Below are 13,099 nucleotides of genomic sequence, written 5' to 3'. Positions count from 1 at the left end.
TCTACATGAACAACAAACCCAAATCACAAGTCCCCAAATTTAATTTATTTCTACCTAAACAAGTTCTTTTATCATAAAGCAATAAATTTGTCTTGGTGCTAGCAATTTGTTGCGGGTGACATAACATTGCAAATTGATTAATCGCTACTGTACGCAGCAAAATGAGAAAAGCAAGGAATTATTATGAATAGCGTCCGTCTTTTACGGGAGGGATTCATTATTCAAAAGTGCTCGCTGGTGCTTACATGTGCCCTGGGTGCAGATTACATCCATTTGCAGACTTCCCACATCATGCTTACACAAATCAACAAACGTGCATTTATTAAGACGTAGAATGAAAGCTATTTAAAAGTGAAAAATGGCCTTTTGCATTACTTTTCTTCAAGGAAGGCAAATCTGGGTGGGATGTTCCTGGGACACGTCCCCACAGTTGTCACATGAGTGTCTCTGGGTTCTATGCAATCTGGCTCATGCAGGTGCCAACAAATCTGCCTGCTCTGCCTTTGACAGTCCCAGGATCAGAAATAACCCACTAGTGATTTTGCAACCCTTGCTATGGCTCAGGAGACTTAAGCAATTGGCTGTCACTGCCTGCTGGGGAAATGCAGCAGAGAGTTCTCAGTTCTACAAAAATGAGCCTCCTTAACATCCCCTGGGAGGGGGAAAGGAAATGAATATTAATTGAGTATCTATTCTGTACCAGACACTATACTGAATGCTTCCCTTGCATTAATAAGACAAGTCCCTCTACCTCCCTAAACCTCATAGGATTGTTGTAAAGACCAACTGAAATAATGTGTGCACATAAAGCACATAGTAAATGCTCAATATATATTAGCTATGATTGCTATTATAATTTCATTTAAGCATTCCTAAGGTCAGTATTAGTACCATCATTTTACAGATAGGAAAACTGAGGCTTAGAAAGATTTCAAGATTTGCCAAATCACACAGTCAGTGAGCAGGGCTGAGCTTCAATTTAGGATCTGCCTCCAACAATTCATTTTTTTTCTAAACCACCCCCACGGCTATCCTTAACAGTCAAAATAAGATGTATTTGCTTCCTCTAATCCAACAGAGGAGTCTACACACCAATCACACATTAGCTACCCACTCTTTGCCTTCAGGTGTGTCAGAGGGGACATTTGAGAGGGTCTGGAGATTTCATGGCCTTCCCCAGCTCTGCCCCTAGCTGTTCCTGCATAGGTAGAGCCCTCATCTGTCTCTAACTCTTGTCCCTTGCTTCTCTATCTACTTGTCCCATTACCAAGGACCCTTCCAGAAGGAAGCTTGTTGCCTGCCCCAGTGAAAGGTTGATGGGCGGCTCACAGCTTCAGCATTGATTATTCCTGCTGAACTCATGCTCTGTTTAAAAATAGACTAAGATCTCAACTTTCATACTCCAATTAGATTTCAAAGCGACTTTTATAAAATGAGAATGCCTTCGTTGTTTTTCTGCTGCATAAAGGGCCATTAACCACTCCCCAGCCAAGCTAAAGTCCTTTCTAATCCCTGATATCACCCATAAGATGAGAATAGTTACTCATCAGCTTCCGAGAAAACCGTACTGAACCACAAACCTGTCTCCAGAATCCAAGGGTGGTCGGGTTAGAAGCCTGGGCATGTAGCTCAAGCTGAGAGTTGGCCCCTGTGAGCATATCTCACAAGACTACATTTCACCAAGGGTCTTCCTCAAACCACCTGCCCTGAGATCAACCCCGGGCTTATATGATTCTGGGCCTCCCCGAGATCTGCCACAGACTCATCTGGTTGTGTGGCCTGGCAGTCTGAGTGTTTGACAAACTCCCTGTAAGATTTGTTTGCACACTAAAATTTGTGGACTATCGTCCCAAGTATTTCTCAAACCCTATGCCCAGTTTTTTATGCCACCAAATTGAAACACTGATTATTGCAAATTCTGGTTGACTTACAAATATCCCTCATTTAATGAAGGGGAGATATGACCTGAGAAGGAACTTGCTATTTTGAGGCCCAGTTGACTCTATTCCTGGGACAAGGCATCCTTGGGCTCCTAGCAAGACCAGGGTACCCAGGCTAAGTTAAGCTGTGAGTCACTTTTTTGCATAGTCTGGGGGCAAGAAAAGACCAGATGCCCAGACATGATGGAAGTGACAAGGACATCTCTACGCAATTCTGGGCTCTGTTTACAATAGTCAGAGCCCCAAGCTGTCAAGTACCTCTGTCCCATTTGTTATCACAACCTGTCATCTTACGTGCCCTTGAGTGTAGTAGTTCTCAAACCTTAACATCAGAATCACGTGGAGGCCTTGCTAAGACACAGATTGCTGGGCCTCACCTCCCAGAGCTTCTGACTCAATAGATGTGCTGTGGGGCCTGAGAATTTGCATTTCTAAAAGTTCCTACATGACACTGCTGGTCCAGGGACCAGACTTGGAGACTCTAGACTCTAAGCTCCATGTTATCTCTCCAGTGTTAAGTACATAATAAGAACTCAATTTGCGTTTGCAGAATGAATGAATGAATGAATGAATGAGTAAATGATTGAGTAAATAACATGAACTACCTTCTTGAGCTCTCTAACTGGGACTCCTCACTCCACTCCACTTCACTTGTGGTTATCCAGCATCTGCTGGACATCCGTAAGAGCATCCAGGAGGTGTATGTGTCCTGGGGCCAGGACAGGGTTTGTGGTTTCTCATACCCACAAATAAAAATATGGCTTGCTCAGGAGGTCAGAAAGCTATGCAGAGAGTGAGGTATCCCATCCTGGCCTTGATAAGGGTAATGGTGACTCTTACCACCTCAAACACTGGCCCATAGTGTCCTAGCTGGGTGACCTCAGACTCTGAAGAGTCTCCATTTCCTTATTCATGAGATTGGGCATGGATAATTGTCTTCAGGATAACTGTGCCGATTCAGTGAGGCTATACATGAAAACAGTTCAACAGTGTCTGTCTGGCACATTTAGGGGGCTTGGTCAATGTCTGTTCCCTCATTCATTCCCCGCAACCCCCGACTCCTGTGAAATGTGTCCCAGAGATGTTTCGGGAGTAATGAATTCCCTCATTTCAGCTAAGCCACCCGTGATCCTGGTTTTGTAGAGATGTACGATGCAACATGATAAATTATTGTTTTAAGCAGAGGCTTCATTCAAATATCCATTTCCCTGTCAAGTTAATTTTGTTTGGATGTATTTTCTAGCAGGTTCTGACTGGGAGCACGGATGGTACATAAACAGAAGAACATTATGTCTTTGGCCTGTTCTCTGAGTGACAGGGAGCTGATGGCGTCGGGAAGGGAAGTTTTGGGGATTATCACGGCCAAGAATCCCCATTCCCTAATCGTGCTAAGTTGGTGGCATAGCTCTGAGGGCTAATTGTAGTCAGTTCACCTCTGTCTGCAGAGCATAGCAACACCTCATCTCTCCTCAAATGGCTGAGTTCCTCCGGGAGGGGCATATTTCCTAGGAACACCCAAGAAGGTAGCCTTGTTTGTATCAGTCTCTAGTTAAGCCAGGAGCCAAGGCCTCGGCTTATCTCATTTCCCCCTCAGCCCCAGAAGACTTCAGGGTGAATTTCCTAAGAACAAGGACATTTTCTTACGTACCACAGAACCATGATGGAGATAGGGAAATTAACATAGATGCAGTACTGTTATCTAGTTCACAGTTTGTATTCCAATTTTGCCAGTTCTCCCAAGAATGCTCCTCATAGCCATTTATTTTCTCAGTTTAGGGTCCAATTCAGGATCACTCTTTTGAGTCCTCCATTCTGGAACTGTTCCCTAGCCTCTCTCTGCCCTCCATGACCTTGACATTTTTGAAGAGTTCAAGCCAGTTATTTCATAGTAGAAGATAACTCAGTTTATGTTTGTCTGATGATACTTCATGATTAGATTCCAGTCACGCATTTTTGGCTTACATACCACAAAAGTGATATTGTGTCCTTCTCAATGTGTTCTACCTGTCCCATTGGTGATGTTGACTTCAATCACTTGATTAAGGTGGTCACCCCCAGTTTCTCCACCATAAAGAGATTATTTTCCCTTTGTGATTTATCAGTAATTTGTGGGAAGATACTGTGAGATGATGTAAGTATCCTTGCAATTGTTTTAGTCTCTATCGATAATTCTTGCCTAAATCAATTATACTGGGGTGGTTGCAAAATGGTGATTTTTCCAAATCCATCACGTCTTCTACCTTTCTGAGTGACATTATCCTGTAAAGGAGAGTGTTGCCCTCTCCCCATCTATTTATGTATTCATTTATTTATCGCTAACTCTATGGGCTCAGAGATTCTTCTTTTATTCAATGTGCTATAATCCACTATCATTGCTACCATTGTTTGATGCTTCAATTGCATGATCTTGTTGAATCCTCATGACAACTGGGTGGTATGGCACTATTATCAGAGATGTCTGCACTTCTACCTTAGGTCCTGAAGCTACGTCAGCAGGGCTCTGATTCTCAACTCCCAGACCCAGGCTCTGTCCTGGAAACACTGCCTTGCCTGCAGGGCTTAGATAGGAAGACAAGAGCCCACACATAACGTCACCAAGCCCAGACTTCCCACTAAGCACCATGGGAATGACCCTACAGGATAGAAGGAAGCTTGACTTCCCTAGCGTTCTCTTGCTCTGTCTGAGGCAGCTCAGCCTGGAGGCACAGAGGCAGCTATACTGGGCTGTCTAGTGACATGATGTCCCCAGTGACTCTTGACACAAGCTACTTTTTGTAACTGACTGGATGAGCTTGGCCATTCCTGAATTCATCATTCGACAAATATTTGCTGACCACCTACTGTGGGCCAGGCCCTGGGCTAGCCTGGATTTACAGCAAAGAGCAAGTCAGACGAGGTTCTTGTTCATGGAGCTTGTATTCACGTGAAATAAACTGTAATCAAATGATCCCCCAAACAAATATACGGCAACAATGGGGATGAGGCCTATAGAGGAAAGAATAACTATGATGAACATCCCCAACAGGGGAACTTGACCTTGTTTCAGACATGAGACAGCAGATTAAAGTCAGTGGTTTAAAACACACTGTTTGAGACCATTACTCAAAGTGAAGACGAGGAAGCTGAGACTCAGAGAGGTTAAGTAACTTACCTAGGGTTGCACAGCATCGGAGTCCAGACTCAAATCCAGGTCTGCTGACTCCTCAGCCCAACGCTGGTGCAGCTCTTCCACAAAAGTGGTTCCTTAAGGGTCTCCGGTGATTCTGGGCATAGGGCCCGTGTCCATCTGTTTGTTCAATTTAGCACACTTTGTTTTCACTGTGATGCTGTGGGGTCTTGCTAAGGACAGCCAGGGAAAAATGACTTTCTGATAGGCCCAAACATTCTCTAAATCAGTTTTGATTTATTTTTAAGGACTAAAGCCAAGAAAACTGAATAAGCCTCAATATTAAAACAAGGCGAGTGAATGTATGCCCATCAGTGGCCATCAGAGATCTGTAACTGTGCACCAGGCTGTGAGCTAAGCATAGAGGGAGGCTGAGAGTCACCCATTTGGGTCCAAGGCCAGAGGCCATGCTCTTAACCATAGCACCGGGCTACCTCCCTGGAGATGTCTGGCTGGCTGGCTGTCCATCTGTCTGTCTGTCTGTCTAAGAGGCTGCAGGCAAGGCCTTAGCCCTGGGAGCAGCGAGGCAAATTCCAAGGAGAAAGGATGCCCAGGCCTGCCCCTGCTGCTCAAGGAATCAGGAAGAGTTGAGGTGGGGGCAGCTCAAGCTCATGCCCGCACCCTGCTACACACCCACACCAACACCCCCAGCCTCCAGGTCTCCTCTGGCTGGCCTTGGCAGGTCCTGGCTTGATACCTGATCCCTGTGGAAGCTGACACCTCAGCATGAGAGGGATCAGGGCAGACACCGCTGCCGCCACCAGAGCCTCAACAGACTTCAGGGAAAGACTCTGAGTACACTGACCCGAAAACTGTTCCCCGTCACTCCACACTCAGAGAGATACATGTATAAATTATTGTATATAATAATAATAATGACAGGAAAAGAAAAAGTTTCCAGTTAAGTGATTTCACTGAGTTTACACAGCTGGGAAACTAGACTCAAAATCCAAGTCATATGTTTTCAGAGTTTATACATTTAACCTTTTCTTCAACAAGCCATCTCCTTGTATAATCAGGTAAATATACTTGTTCAGTGCCTGGTACATCATAGGTTCTCCATAGGAATTTGTTTAATGACCACATGTAAATATATGTATATCTGTGTTTGTGTGCGAGTGAAGGTATCTGTGCATGTGAGTGCACGTCTCTGTTTGTGTATGAGTGAAGGTGTTTGTGCATGCGTGTACATGCAGGATTGCATGTAATGTGGATGTCTTGAGTCCTGAAGTTATTGCAGAAGATTAATTAAGATCAGGAACAAAGATGCATGATAGTCCTTGTATCTCGGCTCTTGTTTATCTCACTCTTTCCCCTCTGGAAACAGAGAGGAGCATAAACACCATTCCATTCAGCTTTAGGATAGGGAACTAATAGCCAAAAACCCACTTGAGGCATGACATGATTGGCAACTTGATGGAACTAAAAGACCACAGGTTGGAGCCAGACAAACCTGCTTCATCTCCTGGCTCCACCACTTATTGGGGTTTAAGTGACCCCGGGCAAATCACTTCACCCTTATGAGCTGCTGATTCCTCACCTGAAAATGGACATGATAATACCTACAGTGTGGTTATGAGGATTCAGTGTAGGGAAATTTCCCAGCACAGAGAGTCTGATGCATAGCAGGCTCTTAGCATACCTTAGGTCCCTTCTTTCTCCTTAAAGACAGTGTCACAGTGGTCATCTTAGTACATTTGTGCTGCTATAACAGAATATCTGAACAAAAATTATATAGACCAGAATTATATAGGAACAGAAATTACATAGAACAGAATTAAATAGAACAGAAATTTTTTCTTCACATTTCTGGGGGCTGGGAAGTCCAAGATCAAGGCACCAGCAGGCTTGTTGCCTCATGAGGGCTGTTCTCTACTTCTAAGATGGTGCTTTGATGCTGTGTCCTTCTGAGGGGAGTGTTCCTAAGGGGAGGAACACTGTGTCCTAACGTGGCTGAAGGCAGAAGGCTGGGCACTGAGGGAAGTCTTTTTTTATAAGGGCCTTATAAGCAAAAGGAAAACTATAGTGTCTTGGCACCAGTAGAATGATGATTCTCAACCTCAGCTGCACATTGGAGTTCCTGGGGAGCTTGAAAAAGTCCTTTGTCTTCTCTCCCCCACCTCCCCAAGAGGTTCTGATTCAATTTGCCTGAAAGGTGGCCTGGGAATCAAGGCTTTTAAAAGCTGCTCAGGTAATCCTAATGAGCAATCAAGGTTGAGAACCTCTTGTCCATAGGGCCTCTCTACCATTTATTGAGCCGCTCATGGGGTCAGACCTTGGACAGCCTGCTTTGCAGCCATTCTACCTGGAGTTTGCTTTGTCAGCTTAAGCCATGGCAGAGGGAGAAAGAGGGAGAAACTTACACCACCTAAGGCTAAAAACCTCTTATTTAAATTGGAGTCTGAATTTCCAAATCAAAACTGGAGATTCACAAGATAAATAAGTGCTAGAAATCTGCTGTACAACCTTGTCCCTTCAGTTAACAATATTATATTATACACTTAAAATTTTGTTAAGAAGTTAGATCTCATATTATGTGATCTTATCACAGTAAAATAAAAATTTTTTAAACCCTCAAGACTCTTAGCCTAACCATTTTTTTCTAATTTGTAAATGCATTAATATGCAAAGTGTTTTAAGATATAAACATGTCTTAGATATACATTTAGCTAAGTGACCTTGCTAAAATAAATAAAAACCATTCGACCCACTAATATTTAGTATGTGCTATGTGCCAGACATTTTACCTGCGATATTCTCTCAATAATTGCTACTCACTACGCCTTCTGAGTGTGCTGGGGCTGGTAAGGATGGTTATGTAAAAAATGCAGTATTTCCCACCTTTCAGACTTAAACTCCTAGTCTTTTATACAAAGGCCTCTCCACAGATTTCTGAGTCATTTTGGAATTTGCATGCAAAATAAAAGCTTCCTACATAATTGAAATTATGGTCAATTGACTGTGAAATGGAAGTGTCCATGACCAATGAGGTGAGGGGAGGTTGTTGTGCTCATAAATGGGGCCTCCAGAGCCCCAGGGCCAGTTCCCTGGCTCTGGGAGAGAAGCCCACCTGAATCCAGCTTGTTGTCCTGGCCAGCCCACTGCCTTTCCTTGGTCCCTCTCTCTGGTGTAGCTCCAATGGAAGACATTCTCCTGTACTCTTTTCCGTCTTGATTGAGAAATCCTCTAGAAGAGGGCAATTGGAGCAGAAATGTCCATATGGAAATATTTTCCTTTCTCAGGTGATGGCTTTGCAAGAGAAGGAACTGATGAGCCAGACTAGGGTATAGGATACCCAGAGAGAGAGAGTGGGAGAGGATGCCAGAAAAGTAGATGCAGCCCAACTGCAGATAACTTTTGGGATGCATTGAAGAGCCATCAAATGCATTGAAAGGGAAGTTATTTTATATAACCTGCATTTTACAAAGATCACTCTGCAAAGAGGATTTGAGGGGAGCAAATGGAGGCAAGGAGCCCAGCCAGTCAGCTTCAGTGACAATCCAACCAGGATGTCATATTGTCATGAACAATAGCCATGGAATGAAGGAAAAAAGAAGGTGGAAGACTCAGAATGTAACTAATTGGGACACAAAAATTGAAAACAACATGCGCTAGGTAATAGCTAATATCACAGTGCTGTTAGAAGGTACTGTTATCATCATCCTATTGAAGGGGAAACTGAGGATCAAAGAGGTTACATGTCTTGCTAATAATTGGTACAGCCAGCAATGAAATATAGGTCCATATGTATTTCTATGTTAATAAATAGGTAAAATATTAAGATTAAGGAGGGGACAAAATTTTGCTCTGGTCAAACTATACTCAGTGTACTGCATTCAGATCCAGATCCCTACTTTAAAGAGAAACTTTGATTGTTTAATGGAATATATATAGAGAAGAGTGATGGGGCAGTCATGGAGCTGAAAACTGTGTTGTGTAAGATGAAAGTTCTGGGGCATACACCTGAAAAACAGCAGAATTGGATGGCATGTGATGCTGTGTTCAAATATTTTAGGTCCTTCTGAAGCCCAGCGAGTGAGCAGAAGGAAAGCTCTGCATAAGTCAGCAGGAGCCAGAAGAGACATGTTTTAAACTTAGGTCTTTGTCTTGAAGACAATGGGAAGCCATTGACAGTGTTAAGCAATAAGTAACATGTTTTCATTTTGAAAAGATCATTCTTGGAGGTGGATCCAAGAACACCGTTTTCAGTAAATTGTATGTTTCCTTCATATATATTCCAGAACATAGCCTGGTAAGTTTATTACCTAGGATTTTCCATTTTTTGTTATTGAAATAAAATATTTGTCCATTATATTTTCTAACTGGTTGTTGTTTGAATTTTGGATAGATTTTTTTGTATATTTATTACATATTCAGCCGCCTTAATGAACTCTTTTTATTACTTCCAATCCTAGTTAATTCTGTTAAGTTTCTGAAGATGATAAACACACCTTCTGAAAGTAATTACAATCCTCTCTTTCAGTAGCTACAAGTTGTAATTTTTTTCTTGTCTCATTGCATTTACTAGAATTTCTAAAACAGTGATTCTCAACATAGATTAGTTATTCTCAAGCAGGGATGATTTTGCCCCCTAGGGAGCATTCAATAATGTGTAGAGGTATTTTTTATTATCACAACTGGGGAAATGAGGCCTCTCATGGATAAGGGGCATTCTTAATGTCAATGAAAATGCCTTTTGTATTTAACTAGTATCTATGGCTTTGGCTGTTAGTGTAAGGCAGAAATTTTGTTGAGTAGAGTCTTTAAGCCCATATTAATTAAGATTTTTAAAATCAGAAGTAGATATGGAGTCTTATCAAATTATTTTATAATTTTCATCAAGATGATAATATTGCTTTTTACATTTGTCCTATTCTTACATTATAATAGTTGACTTCTTGGCTCCACTGACATTACTTTAGAAAATCATTGACCATTGTTAAATAAGCATATCTCTGCTGTTTCTCTCCCTGTAACACACTGTAAGGAATTGCCCATGTGAAAAGCAGCTTGATTACAAATTAATGCCAGTAATTTGGAGTGTCTGCCCTTGTGGCTTTCAATGGGGACTCATATATGAAGCCACCATTTGTTTCCTCTGAGTTGAAACGGCTAAATATGGATACCATGAGCTTCTTGTTGCCCTCAGCTGCTCTGAAGAATGACTGCTAACCTCCTTGAGGTCTGTCTAGATTCTTACTGCCACAAAGTGGTTTTTCTATACACCACAAAAACAGACAATATTAGGGCAAACAATTTCAAACATACCCTCACAATTTGGGGGAAATTCACTCAGGCATGTTTGCATGACACAGTAACAAACAGAAACTTAATTTTTAATATAGATTTCCTAATATTAAGCTATCTTTCAGTCCTGAAATAATTGTGTGCTCATGGTGAATTATTATCTTAAGATTGGACTTAGTATCCTAAATTTTTTGTAAATATACAACATTATTACTACATTCAAAAGTAAGAATGGTCTCAAGTTTTCTGTCTTTATATAATTTTGGTATGAAATTATAATAATTTTGCTACCCTTTTATGTTCTAAAGCAGTTTATCATGAAATTTAAATATTTAGATTATAAATTAGAAAAGATGTACCTATAAAACCACCTGGTTATTGGTTTATCAGTCTTAAAAACTCACTCTGTAAAGTTAAATACACCCTTTCACTTCTAATGTTTTGTAGTAATATTTTGACCATCTTGCTAGTTGTGCAAGAGGTTTTATTGACATCTATGGAACTTCTCTTGTGTTTAGTTGTAAATTGTATTGTTTCTCACTTCTTATTATTATTATTATTTTCTTTTTGAGATGGAGTCTCACCCTGTCGCCCAGGCTGGAATGCAGTGACACCATCTCGACTCACTGCAACCTCTGCCTCCCGGGTTCAAGTGATTCTCCTCCCTCAGCCTCTCAAGTAGCTGGAACTACAGGCATGTGCCACCACACCCTGCTAATTTTTGTTTTGTTTTGTTTTTTGGTAGAGATGGGGTTTCACCATGTTGGCTAGGCTGGTCTGGAACTCCTGACCTCAGGAGATCCACCCACCTCGGCCTCCCAAGTGCTGGGATTACAGACTTAAGCCACCACACTCAGCCTTTTTCTCTCTTTTCTGAATTATCACTTTCTGCATTTGTCTTTGAATATTGCTTTTTACCTATTGTCTACCTTTTTACCTATTGCTTTTTACCTATTGAAAATACACATTTTCTCTTAATTTCTTATGTAAGTTGTTCTTTGATTTTTTTATTCTTTCTTGTTTTAACAGTGAATTTACTTAAGGAAATGTATTTACCTTTGAGTCCAGTTTTAGCCATATCCCAAAAGTTTGCTAAATGATGTTCTCATTCTTTTCGTCTAACTATCCCATGTCTGCTGGTTTAAGTTCTTTCTAACTCAAAGGTTTTGTTTTCCTTTCCATTAATTAAATATTTTTCCTCTAACCTTTTCTTATTGTTTCCTATTTTTATTGTATAGTGGTTAGAGAATTTAACATATAACTTTTATTTGGGGAAATTATTGATTTTTTTCTTTTTGGCTAACATGTAAACAATTTGTATTAATATATCAAGAGTTCTTGAAAAGAAGCTTCTTCTCTAGAACATAGTCTCCACTTTGGGTTGTGCATCACAGAGGGGAACACAGGATTATCCAATAGAGTATAAGGAAAACATTAAAACTTGCATTCAATATTTATTTTCATTATGTCCCTTCTCTACTTTTGTATATGTTTCATATATCTTATATTAGTATTATAGAAGATTAATATTATTATTAATATGCACTATTGGGAGCATATACTTGAAAAGGTTTTAAACAGAGAAGTGCATAGTGAAAGTGATAGAGACTATCAGTCTAAAAAGCACAGAAGTCAATATTTTAATTCAGTCATATGTCTAAATAATTAACAAATATATTTACATTTAAATTCTATGCTCAAAATGTTCTACATATTGGGATTCACATTCAAAAAAGTTTGGAAAAAATTGCATTATCAACAATAATTTCCTAAAGAGATAGAAAGTCTTTGTTTATCAGAATTCTAAGGAAAGCAGGGAAACTAATTTGGATTCATGGGGACTGCTAGGCTGAAAATAATCTACCAAAACAGTGGGACCAGACTCTACCTCCTATTTAAACATCACAGAAACAAAAAGGAAGTCAAGAGAAGTAGGAGAAGGTGAGGTCAGGAGGTTTTAGGGAGCATTTGACAGCCCTGAGCCATGGAAGTGGGAGTAAATTGGAAAAATTTTGCCTAAATTTCCAAGGGTCAAGGTACATATTGCTGAATTCATAAGTATCCTTATTTATATTTTTGGTCTGTGTTAAATTCCTCTGCTATTATTGTGTTTCATCACTATTTTCCTAATGTTATGTTATTTGGCACATCAAGATTCATGACTATTATTTTTCTTTTTTTCCCCCTCTTTTTTTTATTATACTTTAAGTTTTAGGGTACATGTGCACAACGTGCAGGTTTGTTACATATGTATACATGTGCCATGTTGGTGTGCTGCACCCATTAACTCTCCATTTAACATTAGGTATATCTCAGCAAACTATCACAAGGACAAAAAACCAAACACCACATGTTCTCACTCATAGGTGGGAATTGAACAATGAGAACACATGGACACAGGAAGGGGAACATCACACACCGGGACCTGTTGTGGGGTGGGGGGGAGGAGGAAGGGATAGCATTAGGAGATGACTATTATTTTTCTTATGGATTGCTTCCTTATCAAAATAAAATTATCTTTTTTTTTCTTTTTCTTTTTTTTTTTTTTTTTTTTTTTTTAGACAAGGTCTCACTCTGTTGTCCAGGCTGTAGTACAGTGGTACAATCATGGCTTACTGCTTCCTCAACCTCCGAGGCTCAAGTAATCCTCCCATCTCAGCCACCCAAGTGGCTGGACTACAGGCACATGCACTACACCCAGCTAAATTTTTTTACTTTTTATAGAGATGAATTTTTGCCATGTTGC

Source organism: Symphalangus syndactylus, chromosome 24, assembly GCF_028878055.3.
Source record: "Symphalangus syndactylus isolate Jambi chromosome 24, NHGRI_mSymSyn1-v2.1_pri, whole genome shotgun sequence".
In the NCBI taxonomy this organism is placed as follows: domain Eukaryota; kingdom Metazoa; phylum Chordata; class Mammalia; order Primates; family Hylobatidae; genus Symphalangus; species Symphalangus syndactylus.
Note: the sequence above shows the minus strand (reverse complement) of the source record.